Source organism: Rattus norvegicus, chromosome 4, assembly GCF_021556685.1.
Source record: "Rattus norvegicus strain SHRSP/BbbUtx chromosome 4, alternate assembly SHRSP_T2T, whole genome shotgun sequence".
Classification (NCBI taxonomy): domain Eukaryota; kingdom Metazoa; phylum Chordata; class Mammalia; order Rodentia; family Muridae; genus Rattus; species Rattus norvegicus.
Genome location: NC_141537.1, coordinates 49274301 through 49291254, shown reverse-complemented (window position 1 = coordinate 49291254; position 16954 = coordinate 49274301). Strand labels below are relative to the sequence as shown.

Here is a 16954-nt window from a genome sequence, read left to right as displayed (position 1 = left end):
AGGGCATTGAAACATCCCAGTTTTGTGCAGAGGGTAGCATTTATTTATGCCTTATAGAGATCACATATGTTTTCTGGAAGGACAGAAAATTAAATTTACTCTATACTGAACGTGAGGTAATTTGTCTCACTGCCCAAAGGGAATGATTGTAAAAACATCAGGAAATCGATGTTTGGTTTTTAGTGTTAGAATTGAACTCAGTATCTCATGAGTGTTAGTTGATCATTCTACCACTGAATTGTGCCCTGAATCTCTAGGACTGCAATAATTTTAAAGTGCCTATTTATTGCCTGGTCTCCAGTAAGTTCATCATGAATAATTATTTATCATTGTGATATAGCTCCTGCACCAAATCCTGACAATAATGCTGAACATTATCTTTATATTTTAGATTTTTTGATTTTTTTCATTCAAAAATGGAATTGATTCCTAATCTCCATTTTCTTATTGGTAAAAGTAATCTTGCATGATTAGGTAAATTTTCCAAGGCCTACACATTAAAAATTTCAGAAAGAAGGCTTCAAGTTAGATAATCACTTATTTAAAAGTAGATGATCACAAAGTGAAACCAAAACTCTTGGACCAATCTATCAAGATCAAAAAGTCAACCTTTATTTCCTTGTGTCAAAGATTGTACCCAGTGTTAAGGTTTACTAAAAAAAATATTAAGGGAAATGAACCATAAATTCCTCAGGGCAGAGATGTCAAATCACTGCTGCCATATGTCTTCTCACATTGCATAAGTCTCTGTGGTCCAAAAGACATGACATTTCTTAATAAAATTGTAAAAAAATTCACAGAAGTTTTGGTTTCCAGGTAAAAAGCAACTATATGCAGGACTACTTCATTGATAAATAGTTTCTTTTGGTAAGTAAGGAGAATCTGATTTCATAGAGGAAATGAACTAAACCCTAATATAAAGGATGTATTTATCCAACAATCCTATATTAAACACAAACACTAATTCCTATCCCCCACAGTAAACTGTGAAAACGATAAACAGCTGTTCTAATATCATTCAAGAAAAGTTATAAAACCTGTTACTCAGAAAATAATCTGCCAATAAATAATTACATTAAGATGAAGAAATGTCACAGCAATGCTAAGGTCTGCTTATTTATTTGGAGGACTCACACTGACAAAAGCAGGAATTAAGCAGGTGAACAATAGTACCAAGAAGAAAAATGCCAGGAAGTGAGGCAGGGTATGAAGTCCAGAATAGGAGAAAAATGGGAATGGACCTTACAAAATGTACAAAGTGCACAGCTGAATATTCATGGCCAAAGCAGAAGCCAAGACAAACTCAGGAGAAGAGTAAAGTTTTGTGAAGTAACAACAAGGCCCCATCACACACAATTGCTGAACGTACTGGACAGCTCTTTGGCTCAGCCCCAGGCTTCTAATTGATTTCTGATGACTCTAGTAGCTAATCAGAGTGTATCTCTCCTGCTTTCTGCAGGTGAGAGGAGATAATTGCTGTCATCTGTCATGGATGTGCAAGGCCTACATAGGGGAAAGCAGACGGTCCTCACCAACAAGTGGGACTATCTGAACTGAAAGAGGGACACATTGAGCAGTTCCCAGGCTTAATAAAAATTGTGTAATTATCAAAGAAAAACACTTTTAATAACTTCATTTTAATCAACTCTTTTATTTATACATTTTAAGTTAAAGAAGATTTTTGGCTCAGTAAATTTAGCTTCATTACCAATAGCTCATTTTAACTAAAGTACTTTTAGGAATGCTCATTTGAAAGGGTAGAAGTGTGTACTAATTAAGAATAAAATTCTACAGTTAAGAAATTGAAAAGCTGTGAGGCGATTATTCTCTAACATGGTAGGTCGTATTTTGGCAGTATCAGCCTATTCTAAATCACATAAAGTTATATTAATCACAGTATACCGTATACATGTATGAAACTGTCAAAGAACCAATTTGATGAACATTATTTTAAAATGTTCTCTCTTTATTTCAGACATGCTAAGATATGGAGGAATTAGGTGAGCTTGGCTTTAGAAGTTGCATCTAGAAATGGTTCAGAAACCAATACTGGAATTAATGACATCATACAGACTGAAGAAACTTGAAACATAGTAGATCACGGAACTGCACCATTACTGTTTCAATTCATTAGAACCTACTTGAAGAGCTGATGACAAAACCTTCTTTCTCATACATTTCAGTAACAAATTTGGACATAAACGGTACAGAATTTTGTTCTCATCACATTTATCTTCTCACAATGTGTGATGGATATAAAATACAGTTAAGTTATTAATGAATTAGGATACTGCCCTGCTTTCCAGATCATTCTGCCTTTTGTGATTACTTCTGCCTAACTGTATTATTTTCTGAGATGTCATCGGCCAGCTGTCTAAAATACTCCTGGACTAGATAGAAAACCATAATTGACTGTATCACAATATCCACCTTCTAATAGTTTTTCAATCTTTTGACATTTTGTATCTATTCTTTTTTAATTGATTTATTTTTATTGGCTATTTTCTTTATTTAAATTTCAAATGTTATCCCCCTTCTTTGTTCCACTCCCATAACCCCCAATTCCATTCTCCATCCCCTGCTTCCATGAATGTTGCCCCCAAGCAACCAACAGCTTCTTCCTGCCTCCTTGTCCTGACATTTCACTACACTGGGACATCAAGCCTTCACAGGACCAAGGGCCTCTCCTCCCATTGATACCTGACAAGACCATCCTCTGCTACATATGTGGCTGAGGCCATGAGTTGCTCCATGTGTACTCTATGGTTAGTGGTTTCATCCCTGGGGACTCTGGGAGGGTCTGATTGGTTGGTATTGTTGTTCTTGCTATGGGTTTGCAGCACCCGTCAGCTACTTCAGTCCTTTCTCTAACTCCTCCATTGGGGACCCCATTCTCAGCCCAATGTTTGGCTGAGAGCATCCTGCTCAGTATTCATCAGGAGTTGGCAGACCATCTCAGGAGACAGCCACATCAGGTTCCTGTTAGCTTGCACCTCTTGGTCTTTCCAATAGTGACTGGGTTTGGTGACTGTGGAAGTGGGATGTATCTCCCTGTATAGCAGTCTCTGGATGGCCTTTCCTTCAGACTCTGCTCAACACTGTCTCCACATTTCCTCCTGTGACTTTTATTTCCCTTTCTAAGAAGTACTGATGCATCCACACCTTGGTCTTTCTTCTCAAGCTTCTGTAGTCTGTAAATTTATATTTTGGCTCTTCTGATATTTGGGCTAATATTCACCTATCAGCCAGTGCATATCATGTGGGTTCTTTTGGGATTAGGTTACCTCACTCAGGTTGATACTTTCTAATTCCATCCATTTGCATAAAAAATCATGAAGTCATTGTTTTCAATAGCCGAAGAGTACTCCTTTGTGTAGATGTACCACATTTTCTATATCCATTCCTATATTGAGGTACATCTGGGTTCTTTCCAGCTTTTGGCTCTTATAAATAAGGCTATGAACATAATGGAGCTTGTGCGTTTGTTATATGTTGGAGCATATTTTGGGTATATGCCCAGGAATGGTATAGCTGGGTCATCAGGTAGTCCTATGTCCACATTTTTGAGGAAACACCAGACTGACTTCCATAGTGGTTGTACCAGCTTTCAATCCCACCAGCAATGGAAGAGTGTTCTTATTTCTCCACATACTTGCCACCATCTGCTGTCACCAGAGTTTTTGATCTTACCCATTCTGAATGGTGTGAGTTGGAATATCAGGGATGTTTTGATTTGCATTTCCCTCATGATAAAGTATGTTGAACATTTCTTAGGTGCTTCATGACCATTTGATATATCTCAAATGAGAATTCTTTGTTTAACTCTGTACCCCATTTTTAATAGGGTTATTTGATTCTCTGGAATCTAACTTCTTGAGTTCTGTGTATATTTTTAATATTAGCTATCTATCCGATGTATGGTTGGTAAAGATGTTTTTCTCAATCTGTTGTTTGCTGTTTTTTCCTAATGACACTGTCCTTTGCATTACAGAAGCTTTGCAATTTTATGAGGCCCCATTTGTTGATTCTTGATCATAAAGCATAAGCCTTTGATGTTGTGTTCTGGAATTTTTTTTCCATGAGCCCACATGTTCAGTGTACTTCCCTACTTTTTCTTCTATTAGTTTGAGTGTATTCAGTTTTATGTGGAGGTCCTTGATCCACTTGGACTTGAGGTGATAAGAATGGATCAATTTGCATTCTTCTACATGGGAACCACCAGTTGAACCAGTACCATTTCTTGAAAATCCTGTCTTTTTTCCACTGGATGGTTTTAGCTCCTTTGTCAAAGATCATATGTGTGTAGGTTCATTTCTGGATCTTCCATTCTGTTCCACTGATCTACCTGCCTGTCTCGGTATCAATACTGAATATTTTTATCACTATTGCTCTGTAATACAGCTTGAGGTCAGGCATAGTGATTCCCTAAGAAGTTATTTTATTGTTGAGAATAGTACTTGCTATCCTGGATTATTTTTGTTATTCCAGATGTATCTGAAAATTGTTCTTCCTAACTCTATGAAGAATTGAGTTGGAATTTTGATGAGAATTGCATTGAATTTATAGATTGCTTTTAGCAACATGGCCATTTTTACTACATTAATCTTAGCAATCCATGAGCATATGAGGTCTTATACCCATGAGTGTTTGTCTGAATACTTATATCTGTGCACATGTATATTCGGTGACTTTTGAAATCAGTCTACAAGAGTGGATCCGGTGAGACATGAATTACAGATATTTGTGAACTGCAAAGGGCTCTGGGAAGTGAATGTGAATCTTTTGGAAGAGCAGCCTGTCCTTTTAAACCCTGAGCCATATCTCTATCTCCCTTCATTGTTTTCAAAGCTATGCTGTTACTTTTTTCCTCAATGACAGCTTTATTCAAAGGAACTTCATCTTAACTCACTGCATTTCTAGAATGAGCACACAAAGTTTTATATTCAAATGTCACTTATAATCTATGAAGTGAAAAGTATCTGAGATCATAGTCTGATAACCCAGGAGTTTTTCAAAGGCTATTATATTTCATTGCTACTGGGTTTCATTTTAATGTCCATACATATCACCATGTGCTTCTTCTGCCAATTTGAGTTCACATATATCCAGAGACCTTATCTTGTACAATGTTCTCTCTCTCTTCTCCTAAATAATAGGCATTTAAAAAGGAAGTCTGTGGTAAACCAGTATCAAAAGTGAAATGATTTCTGAGATTAGGAATACACAAGAAGTTGACTATTGCAAGGATTTTCTCGGGTTTTCTGTACTGTCATCCATTTCAGACTCATACAGAAAGGGCTGTGTCAGCAGGTTCACAAAGAAGCAAATTTCTTTCAAAAGAAATGGTAATACCTACAGCAATTCTACCTAGTGAATAGTTATGCATTATAATCAATGATGAAAAAAAGACATTTCTTCCTGAAAACATATTACACACACACACACACACACACACACACACACACACACACACACAATCTGCTTCATATATATAAAATAAAATATTTTTCTACTTTAGAGATTGCATAAGGAAAATGAATTTGGAAGTAAATGGTGATAATTGAATTGTTAGGTTCACATGGGATTTATAGTTAAGTTTAAATCCAGGGTTTTCCCCCTTTTTTGTACTTTCCATGAATCTTAGAGTGCAATCCCAAAACAAATGTGTTATAAAGTATAATGTAATGGAAACATTTGGTGATGACTGCCATACTCCCTGTCCAGATCCTCTGATCAGTGATGAGGTTGTTGAAATTCAAACTAAGTGAATTACCAAGCTCCTTCAAGCACAACAGGGAAAACTGAACTCCTGTCTTTTAATTGTCAACTATTCCTGAATGAGTTATTTATACCTGGTCTAAATACTTCTGGAAATACTACACAGAACAATCAAGACATTGTGACAACTAGAAAGGCTTATTCTAATATTATGAATTCTGTTCAGTGATAACACATAGCCCAATATAGAGTTCATACATGTATATTGAATGCCACTTAAAGTGCAAAACTTTGTAGTAATGCAACTAAGTAACAGTCTTTTTGTTTGGTTTTGGTTTGGTTTGGGTTTTTTTTTTTGTTTGTTTGTTTTTATTTTTTTCGTCTTTATTAACTTGAGTATTTCTTATTTACATTTCGATTGTTATTCCCCTTCCCAGTTTCTGGGCCAACATCCCCCTAACTCCTCCCCCTCCCCTTCTTTATGGGTGTTCTCCTCACCATCCTCCCCCCCCATTACTGCCCTCCTCCCAAGAATCACGTTAACTGGTGGTTCAGTCTTGGCAGGACCAAGGGCTTCCCCTTCCACTGGTGCTCTTACTAGGCTATTCATTGCTACCTATGAGGTTGGAGCCCAGGGTCAGTCCATGTATAGTCTTTAGGTAGTGGCTTAGTCCCTGGAAGCTCTGGTTGCTTGGCATTGTTGTACATATGGGGTCTCAAGCCCCTTCAGCTCTTTCAGTCCTTTCTAAGATTCCTTCAACAGGGGTCCTGTTCTCAGTTCAGTGGTTTAATGACAGCATTCACCTATATATTTGCTGTATTCTGGCTGTGTCTCTCAGGAGAGATCTACATCCGGTTCCTGTTGGCCTGCACTTCTTTGCTTCATCCATCTTATCTAGTTTGGTGGCTGTACATGTATGGGCCACGTGTGGGATCCTGCCCCACAGTCTTTTAAGACAGTTGTTTTCAGTTAATTACAGTCCCCTTATTGCTTTACTATGTATCACCAGGTATATTTTGGCTAATAAAAATTAGCAATATACCCATTTTTTTGCATTCATTCAGGAGTGTAGGAAACGTTGTCTAAGATACTGTGGCTGTCCAGTTTTCAATTTTTCTGTAAATTTAATGTCTATGAATATAGCAGGAGACATAGCAGTCTAGATGAATCATGTATGCAAAGGAAAGCTTGATAGTTCATTGGTTGATGTTTAAGTCATTTTATAAATTGACTGTGATTGGTTCATGTAGAGTGAAGCCAATTCGTGGTTCCTTGTACTTTTTCAGACATATATATTGTAAATTGTTAAAATTTCTCTAGGGGTCACATTTCCCAACTTAAGCTCATGAATTGTTTTTTTTTACAAAGAGAGCTATGTAGAAAAGGATGAGATAGTAGAAGAGAAAAGTGATGACTTAAAAAAATGTGTACTTTCTAACAAATTTTCATTCATGTCATCATTTTCAGGTACAAAGGTTATAATAATTACAGAACGTTGGGAATAAAGTTGTCAATAACATGATCATGACTTTATATTATTTAGCTCAATTAATTTAAAGGTTATATTCAATGAAGTAGGGAGAAATGATATTGTCAAGATTAACACAATAGGTAATCTCAACAGAAAGTATGTAATTATAAAATACCAAAAGATTCAATTCAACATTTAGAACTGAATAATGTAAAACTAAAATATTCACTAAATGAGCTTTACATAACTGTGAAAAGTATAACCTACTGTACTTCATGACTGTGAAAAACTAAAAAGCAAATTACAAGAAATAATTGAAGAAAATGAGAAACTTTGTCCATTATCTAAGCATATTTGTCATAGACGTACCAGCAAAAGGAATAGGAAAAGGGATAAAATTTTTCATGAATTTATTTTGACTATGTCTACTTACCAATTCTCCTACTGAAAAGGGCCAATGATGTTTACTTCACCTAAAGTCACTCAAGGAGAGCACTCTCTAGAAACATCAGGTAAAAGCTGGTGGGAAAAAAAAACAATTAAATGGGTCAATTTGTAGTGTCTTAATAAAGGACAAGAATAACAATCTCTAGGAATTGGCTTCATTTCTAGAACCATCTATTAAGCATTGAATAGCTTATTAGAGGAAGAATTTTTCAAACATTTGAAGGATAAAAATATATACCTACACAAAACTCAATTAATTACAATGAAGAAAATTCAGAAATACATTGGAAGAAATTATAACTAAGGTATGAATGAGTTGAAAATAAAGTCAATGCAAACAATATGATTGTATCAATCCTTGAAATGAAAGGATTGTTTGGAGAATATGTTTATTATGTGAATAAAACTTGAGGCAGAATGCTAATTAAAATAAACAAAATATAAATGGTCATCTATTACATTGGCTTGTATACATGGAGTATTCATAATTTGCAAAGCAGTAAAAAAATATAAAAGTTATCAAGACATAAAACAACAAAAGTAAGTATGGTTAAGAAGGTGTTTCATGTTTTAATCATTGATAACTTCACATTGAGTGTATTAAAAATACATATAATTTTATTAAAAATAATTATGATTGTTCTCTTCTATACCTTTCAAGAATACATTTAATACAAAAATATAAAATAATATTAGGATTTATATATTGGATATTCCTTAGAAGAAGCATAGACAAATGCATTTACTTCATGACATTAATTAAGCAAAGAAAAAAAAATCAAGTTCACTTTGGAAAGCAATGTGAATATTATAGCCACTAAACAAAATGTGTCTCTTGCTGAATTATTTAGAGAAAGTTAAACCACTAAGAATTCTAACCACAACTAATTGATTCCCTTTGAAGTAATTTCAGGTTAGGGATGTCTTGAAGACCTCAGGGAGACCTGCAACTAACCAAGGTGTAGAGAATAATAGAATAAGAGGCTTCGGAATGTTTATATATGTGTGTGTGTGTGTGTGTGTGTGTGTGTGTGTGTGCGTGTGCGTGTGCGTGTGCGTGTGTGTGTGTGTGCGCGCGCGCGCGCGCGCGCGCGTACCAAACTATTTCCCAATGACTCAGGGGTCATGATTTGGAAAAATTGTAAGAGTGATGGGTGGTGAATGAATACAACGAAACTATTTTCTGGACACAAAAGTTCAGCTGAACATATAAATTCACAACAACTTAGACAGTGTGTACAAGACTTGTCTCAAGTCAAGCCAAATTCCTGTATAGAGGAGAGGTAGACTTGGAGTTGCATTCCTGGCTAGTTGACAGATTCTGAGAGGGAAAAACAGATGATTTTGTGTGTGTGTGTGTGTGTGTGTGTGTGTGTGTGTGTGTGTGTGTGTAAGTTGGTGCTCCTTGTTTAGTGTGCTTCATGGTCTCGGTCTCTTCTTTTGAATTGAAATGCTCTCTACTAATTACAATACTTTCTAGAGAAGGGAAGGAGAGCTTGAGTGTCCCAGGAAGCAAACAAATGTCAGGTGCCCAGGAGATAGGAACTTGGAAGAGGAAAGAGGAACCCCACCTAAGAGTTAAAGGAGAAAACAACTGCCAAGCATAGAGAGTCTGACTAGAGAAACTGCATGAACTCTACAGTTCAGGAAGGTAGTCTGAAGGCTACAGAAAAAGAAAACTGGACACCAAACTTACCATAAAACTGTGGATCTACAAACTGCCCTGCCTGTAAGGTGTGATGAGGCAATGGTGGCAGAGAACTTGTTAGGATAGCCAATCAATATCTGATTGAACTTGGGATCCAGTGACCTGGATGGTAAGGAACTAGAAAATGTATAGGCCAGAGACCCACATAGAACTAAATATGACCAGGAAAATAATCAATGATATGGTATTTAAAGCTGTTCTGCTATAGTCATAGATTGGTTCCTTGTCTATTTATCATCATCAAGGCTTTCTCTGCCAACAGGTGGCGAGCAAGTGCAGAGACCCACAGCAGACATGCATAGAGTCTAAATTAGAGTTTCTCTACTTGTTACTGTGGAATCACAAAAAAAGATTGTAGCAGTTAGAAGGGATGAACTATACCAGGAAGACAGGGATCAGGGAATCAAATAAGCAAGACTCACATGAGCTAACAGAGACAGAAGTAGGAAATATGTGGCCTGAATGGGTCTGGTGCATGCTATCTTCTTATATGCCTGTTAGCTTGGTAATTTTGCATGACTTGGAATTGTGGGAGCAGGTGTTTCTCTGATGCTTTTGTCTCAGTTTGAGACATTTTTACTTGTATTAAGTTGCCTTGTCCAGTTTTGATAAGAGGGCTTTCACCTTGTATTATTTTATTATTTTTTGTTTTTGTTTTTGTTTTTTTTTTTTTTTTTTTGTTTTTTGTTTTTTTTTTTGGTTGTTCTCTTGGAGGCTTGCTCTTTTCTGAAGAGAAACTGAGTGGCAGTCGATCTGGGGTTAGAGGGTTACAACTTGGAGGGGTGGAGAGAGGGGAAATTGTGGTCTCTTTTCAGGATGTATATGAAAGAAGAATATATTTTAAATTTAAAAAAGAAAAAGAAAGGAAAGAAGACATCATAGACCTGCCTATAAGTTCATGGATAACGCCATGTTTGTACCCTTCAACATAGTCATTCATGATGTATGGCTTTCTGGTGACTGAGTCAAGTTTGAGCTATCCTTTGTCCTTATAAACAACCTGTTACTCATCAACAACACTTCTGCTCCTAACACACATACGCACACGTACACACACACACACACATACACACACACGTACACACACACATACACCACACACACAAACACACACACACTCAAAATGAAAAACAAAAGTCATTTGTTTATCAAATTAGATGATGAATTAATCATTGTTATAGTCTGATGACAAGTCATTTTCATTTCCTGGGGAGATTAGTGGAGTGTGTGTGTGTGTGTGTGTGTGTGTGTGTGTGTGTGTGTGTGTGTCTGAGTGTGTTAAACCTCCTCAATAAAAATCTGTCACGCAGCAGTTTGAATAGGAGACTACCCTCCAGTGAATGCCACCCAATCAAGAGTATATAGTAGTACAAATATTAATAGACATTTTTCTAATTAGGACACAAAATTGGGTACATCAGTAAAGGTGAATGTGTCTAAGAGGTGTTGGGAAAGGATGACTATCATGAAATTCTCAATCAGGTAATACAGAATTAGAAAAACAAATAGAATGGGGGATTTATTAATGAATGAGAATAAATTTAACTAAAGAAAGGATTGCAAATGTCTCAACAGTAAGAGCCAGGACTGCTGGGAAGCTTGAAAGTCGGGAGATAACTCAGTATGTTAAATGGTGTCCAGGCTATTACAAAGACCTGAGTTAGATTCCACCTATATATATAGAGAGAGAACTAGGCATGGCAGCACGCACATCAATACAAGTGCTCAGGAAGTAGAGAAAGTCAGATCTTCGGTCTTGCTAACCTGAAAACTCCTAAACCAATGAGAATAGTCAGGTCTGAAAAAAACAAAACAAACCAAACCAATAAACAAAAAACAAGGTGGAACGAGACTCAAAGTTTATTCTTCGAACTCCATATATCCATATATATGTATATACGTGTGTGTGTATGTGTGTGTGTGTGTGCATGTGTGTGTGTGTGCGCGTGTGTGTGTGTAAGTATACTCACATACTAAAAATCAAACAGGACTAGGATAAGGAAATAGAATATATACAGAGGTCTGGCAGTTTTTCGACAATATGCACCATCCTAGTCATCAGTAGAATAAGTTTTAGAATCAAAAGAAAATAACACTAACAAAAACATTTAAAATCAAGAAAAATATGCTGAGACAAATGAAAAGAAGATGAAGCTTTGTGCACCACTGGAGCAGCTCTTTATGCTCCCAGTCCGTAGCTGTCTAAAGATCTTTGACTGGAAACGGGACCCAGAAATTTTTCCGTTTTCACATGAATAAGTTGACTGATGCTGCCACCACTCTGGTCTTCTATAATAATCCATGTTTATCAGAAACTGTCTCACAACAAACTTCCTTTGTGAAGGCTGTCACCATCTTTACACCTTATCTTCCTTGATGCCCCCTGAAGCATAAATGCAGAAACTGTAGTGTAGATCTGTCTGTTGGGACTGTGCTCATCGATTACTTATATCAATCTTTGCGTTGTGTGTATTGTTTTCTGCAATGGGCTACATTTGCTAGAAAGAGAAGTTTCTTTGAGTAGTGGTGAGAGTTGTAATTATCTATAAGTATGTAGAATTTAGTGTGGAGTGAAGATTAGGATGATATATCTAAATAGTGATAGTAGACTCACTTCTAAGTTCCATGAACTCACCAGGCACTGACTTTGGTTAAATTTCTATTACCCAGGGAAGTTTCCTTCCTGTTGAGGGAACTTCAGTTAGAATGCTGTTGGTTGCCACTGATATGTGACTGCTACTTTTGGGTCCTTTATACTTGTCATGCTGGTCATTGTTGTGGTTCATAGGTGTTGTAGCTGGGTAGGACTATTGCTTGATTCATTCCCTTTGTGCGTATCATAATATTTTCTGAAAAAATAAAAGCTAGGCTGCAGTACAGAAGCCTTCAGGTCTTATCCAACCCATAGAACTCAATCAGTACTCACCAGAGTAGCCCCCAGAGCCAACCAAAGGCTACATTGAAAATCTATGTTTTCTTTAGGGTCATATGTACTGTCATGACCAATAATTCAAAGGATGTTTTTTCATCTCAAGTACTAGGTCTTTTTGTTAGTTCATGGTACTTGTGGTAGTATTATCATGTGATTTAAATATGCACATATCAACTTATAGGCATATATAGTATAAATAATTTTAGGTAAGTATAAAATAATAAGAGTCAATAAAATTTTATCAAACTACATTTCTGTTATTTGTCCCTTGTATTTCCCTTGCTTTTACTGACCACTAGTCTCAGGACCCAAATGGTTCCTCTTCTCAGTTTTTCTATTTCCCACTGAATATCATCTGTATACTATTTTCTATCTCACAAGTTCCCATTCATGGTCTTTTAATATATTCCTGGTTTCTGTGTGTAGTAAGTATATTCATATATGAGGGATTAGAACAGTGACATGCAGATGAGAAAGAAATGCAGCGTTTGTCTTTCTTTTATCTGAAATTTCTTTATTTCTTTTGTCCTTCATTAGATGAATGGATAATAAAAATGTACTGCACATTTGTACTGGAATATTAAGTTCTAAAATAATGCCATGCATTTTCTTAGTCAATAGAAATGGAAGAAGAATTTCAGAACCACAGACATTATGTTCTCTGGATGACACTTACATAGTGATGATGCTTTAGAAAAGTAGAAATATTCATCAAGAAAAATGATTTTAACTACTTATTATCTCCAGTAGCGTAACCATAAGACCAAAAGTAAGATGCTTTTACACAGTTTTCCCAGGAAGATCTCACTAAGCAATAACAAAATTGTTTCTACTTCATGATCAAATATGTGCTTTAATATTCTCTGAGAGGAGGCATCTGTCACAATCGTAAATTAGAAGTAACAAATTAAAAAAATTAAACTGGTTATTATTTGGTATGGGAGTCTAATCCTCTGCTCAAAACTTGCTTTTAGACTCTATAAATTATACTCAAAAAATTTAGACTATTATAAGCAAAGTCATAAAAAACAAATGAATTAAGGTATGATGATAACTTCTTATATTACTATTGTTTAACATTTTAATGAAAATAAGTATAGCACAAGAAAATCAATAAAATTTTGTGCATATTAACATTTTACTAACTTGAAGAAAATGGGAACTCTTCTAACGCATTAGTTAAGGTCAATCATTTCTTGGAGACTACACTAAAACACGGAAAACAAGAGAAAATGATTGGTAGCATTGCATCAATTAAAAGTCTTTGTAAAACTGGAAAAATCGGAGAGAAGAGACAATCTAAGTTGATGGAGATATATTTACAAATCTTACAGCTGACAAGGTGTTAATATCCAAAGTATATGTAAACTAATCTCATAGCAGAAAGTAAATATTCTTACTTTAAAAATAAGCAGAGGATTTAAATAAATGTTGCTCCAAAGAAGGTATGTAGATGGCAAACACGTATACGAATGCTAATTCACATCAGTAATCATAATGGGAAGACAAATTAAAGCCACCTGTTCAACTTCATAATCATCAGGGCAAATATTATCAAAGGATAAAACATAACAGGATAAGAGAACATATGGGAAAACGAAGAACCATTTAAGAAGGGGGGAATTAGTTGGGGTTATACAGATTCACAATGAAGTTAAATGTAAAACTAATATGAGATATAGCGATATTATGTCTTAGTATGCAGTTGATTTAAATATTTCAGTGGCTAATGAGATATGCAAAAGAAATGTAAACACACTGTAAACAGTAAAACTAAACCACTCCAAAGGACATCTCAGTACTTGCAAGAACATGCATGACCTTGGAGGTCACAATAATGAGTGAAATAAGCAAGGCAAAGAAAAATAAACACTGGCTGATAGATATCACTTACATGTGGAATAAAAAGCATTAAATATAAAAGTTGAAAGTTAATTGATTACAAGAGGCTCAAAAATGAATGGACAAGATGAAGAAAGGGCGGCAGCTGGATTTTATGTAGGAACAATGTGTGCTAGTAAACACATTGAATAGTAAATTATTCTGTATTTTCAATTATTAACTGAATGGACATTTAGCAATTTTATCATGTGAAGAAGTATACAAAGCAATTGGGTGCATGGATCTGTTTGATTTAATCATTCACAAAGCACACACATATCAACATAATACTTCGAACCTCACATGTATCTGAGAGAGATTGATGCTTTTATTGCAAGCAAAAATTTGAAGAAAGCTGGCTATTTAGTTTTTGTAATATAAAGATAATTAATGCCACCCATATTGTTCCATTAGATTTAACTGTTCCTAGTATTCCGACAAAACAAATTTTTAGGGTACCAAATAATAACCAGTCTTTTTTATTACACTTTTGTTGGTGCATACACTGAGGTTAGAGAGCAAAGTTTAATGATAGCCTTTTTCTTCTTCTGCTCGTGCGGATCCCAAGGATCTGACTCAGGGTGTCAGACTTGGCAGCAAGCACCTTTGTCCACTGGGCCAGCTTTATCCATAGGTCCAAACTCACTATATTTTGATAGTACATTTGAAAGAACTGTAGACCAAGAAGTATTTCTTATTTCTGTCACTGTTGTCCTCAAAATGTATCATGAAACACTTCATCATATCAAGACATACCTATTTATTGTGGGTTTTCTTTTCTTCTGTGGTGACAGAATGGAACCTGTGCATGATTCAGAAATATAAATCTGAAAAATTTGGAAATTTGTCAGCAGAGGCATTGGGTGCTTTTCGGCATGTCTCACATCTTGAAGGATCTGACTACAAAACATAAATTCATTTATTTATTTTATAAATTGAAAAACACAGTGGCTTATGTACAGACAAGCTAGAATAGATGTGACTTGTCTCGGCATGGAAATGACACCTCAGTCTCCCATGATTAATGCCGTTTTCCTTTTGGTGTCATTCCGTACTTCAAAATCGTTGTGCTTTTCCGACTGAGTTCATAACCTCAGTAGACCAAATCTTCCGGCTTTGTCAATTATGGATCAATTCCACATCACTAAATCTGATGCATTTCTCTACTTGCATGGTCTACAACAAAGTCCAACACTCAATCACGTCCTCACCCATTATGGGAGTTAGCAGCGACACAGTGATGACACACAAGGGAACTTCAGGTCCAGCTGAGCTAAGGTTACCTGGGTGACCTCCAGTGTAATCTTGGAGCACACAGAATGGAGCTAGTTTACCCACTGTCATGAACATCTCCGGAAGATATGAGAAACGCAAGGTGTACTTCTTTGTGCAGACTACAGGTTAGGGCAATGAATACACAAGCATTAAGTGGTGATTGGGATAGCTGCTTCCCTCAGAATACATGAGCATGATCATTGGATGAAAGCGTATGTGTGCATGATTCAATTAGCAATCACAAAATTTTCTTTACTAGCATTCAGGATCCATTAAGGCTTACATGGGTAACAAGTATTTTAAAGTATATTCAATAATAAAACAATCGTGAAAAATAATGACCCAACACACTTCAATTGGCATACTGTATGCCCCCACCTGTGAAACACTGTTTTTAATATGGCAGTATTTTGCATAGTTAATATGTAGTTAGTTAATATAGTGAAAACTACAAAATGGTAGCAATGTCTTTATAAGGGTCTAGAGTGATACCATACCCTCTTTATGCCATGTGAGCAAGGGTAAATTAGGCGTCTGTAATGTGGGAATAATTTGTCCCTTGAATTCAGCCATGCTAAAGCTTTGATCCTGCAACTTCAGATTCCAGAACTGTGGAGTATTAGTTCATGTAGTTTTAAGGCATACAAACCTATAGTGCTTTGTTTAATGCCCAGCTCATTAGAGCTTTCTCATGATAAATTAAATCTCATCAGCTATCAAGAAGCTGGGATTACTAGTCTTCTTTCACATAAGATATAATTAAGGGACAGAATATTGATTTGCCTAACATGACACAAGGCACAGAATTTGGGCTGACAAATAGATGACATCAAAGTGTATATTAATTCACATGATTGCTTGTGAAAATATCATTCATTTAAATGATGTAAATTTATCATGAGCAACATACTTTATGAAATTATCCTAGCACTTAGCAATCCTCAGGGAAATACACACACACACACACACACACACACACACACACAGAGAGAGAGAGAGAGAGAGAGAGAGAGAGAGAGAGAGAGAGAGAGAGAGAGAGAGAGAGAGAGAAAGAGAGCACTCTGGATACTTTAGGTTAACAAAAAGCTGGGTTGGTACAAATGAGGGATGACTAATTAAAAGAAAGATAATTGAGCACTAATTTGATGACTTTGAATTTGATGGTGTATTCATACACTCTTACTGTCCTCACAGTAAGTAGCATTTATATTTTCAAAGTTACAAAGTCCATTTGACAATATAAAACATGTTTTTGAAAGAGATTTTGCCTTGTCCAGTAAATGATCCATTATCTTTGTGATCACTTTTCTTTCATATTCATATCATTTTATTTACAAGTTTTTGGAAAATTGCATAGAAACAGATGGTTGATTTTGAAAGTTTCGCCTAATGTAGGAAATGTATCTCTGTCCAGATGGACACCAGGTTTCAGTGCCAATATTGTACCTTTACCATATGGACAAGAGATTTATGGCAGGAAACATTGTGCTCAGTTTTATACCTCAACAAAGAGAATGTTTG

General features: G+C 35.9%; 1 long non-coding RNA gene across 1 annotated transcript in view; it reads right to left on the bottom strand.

Moving 5' to 3' along the window:
- The window catches only part of LOC147994763 (uncharacterized), a 158585-nt gene that overhangs the window by 52060 nt on the left and 89571 nt on the right, over positions 1-16954 (bottom strand). The window contains exon 4 of the long non-coding RNA XR_015687212.1: positions 7624-7709. This is a non-coding gene — a long non-coding RNA (uncharacterized LOC147994763). The remainder of the gene's footprint in view (positions 1-7623; positions 7710-16954) is intronic.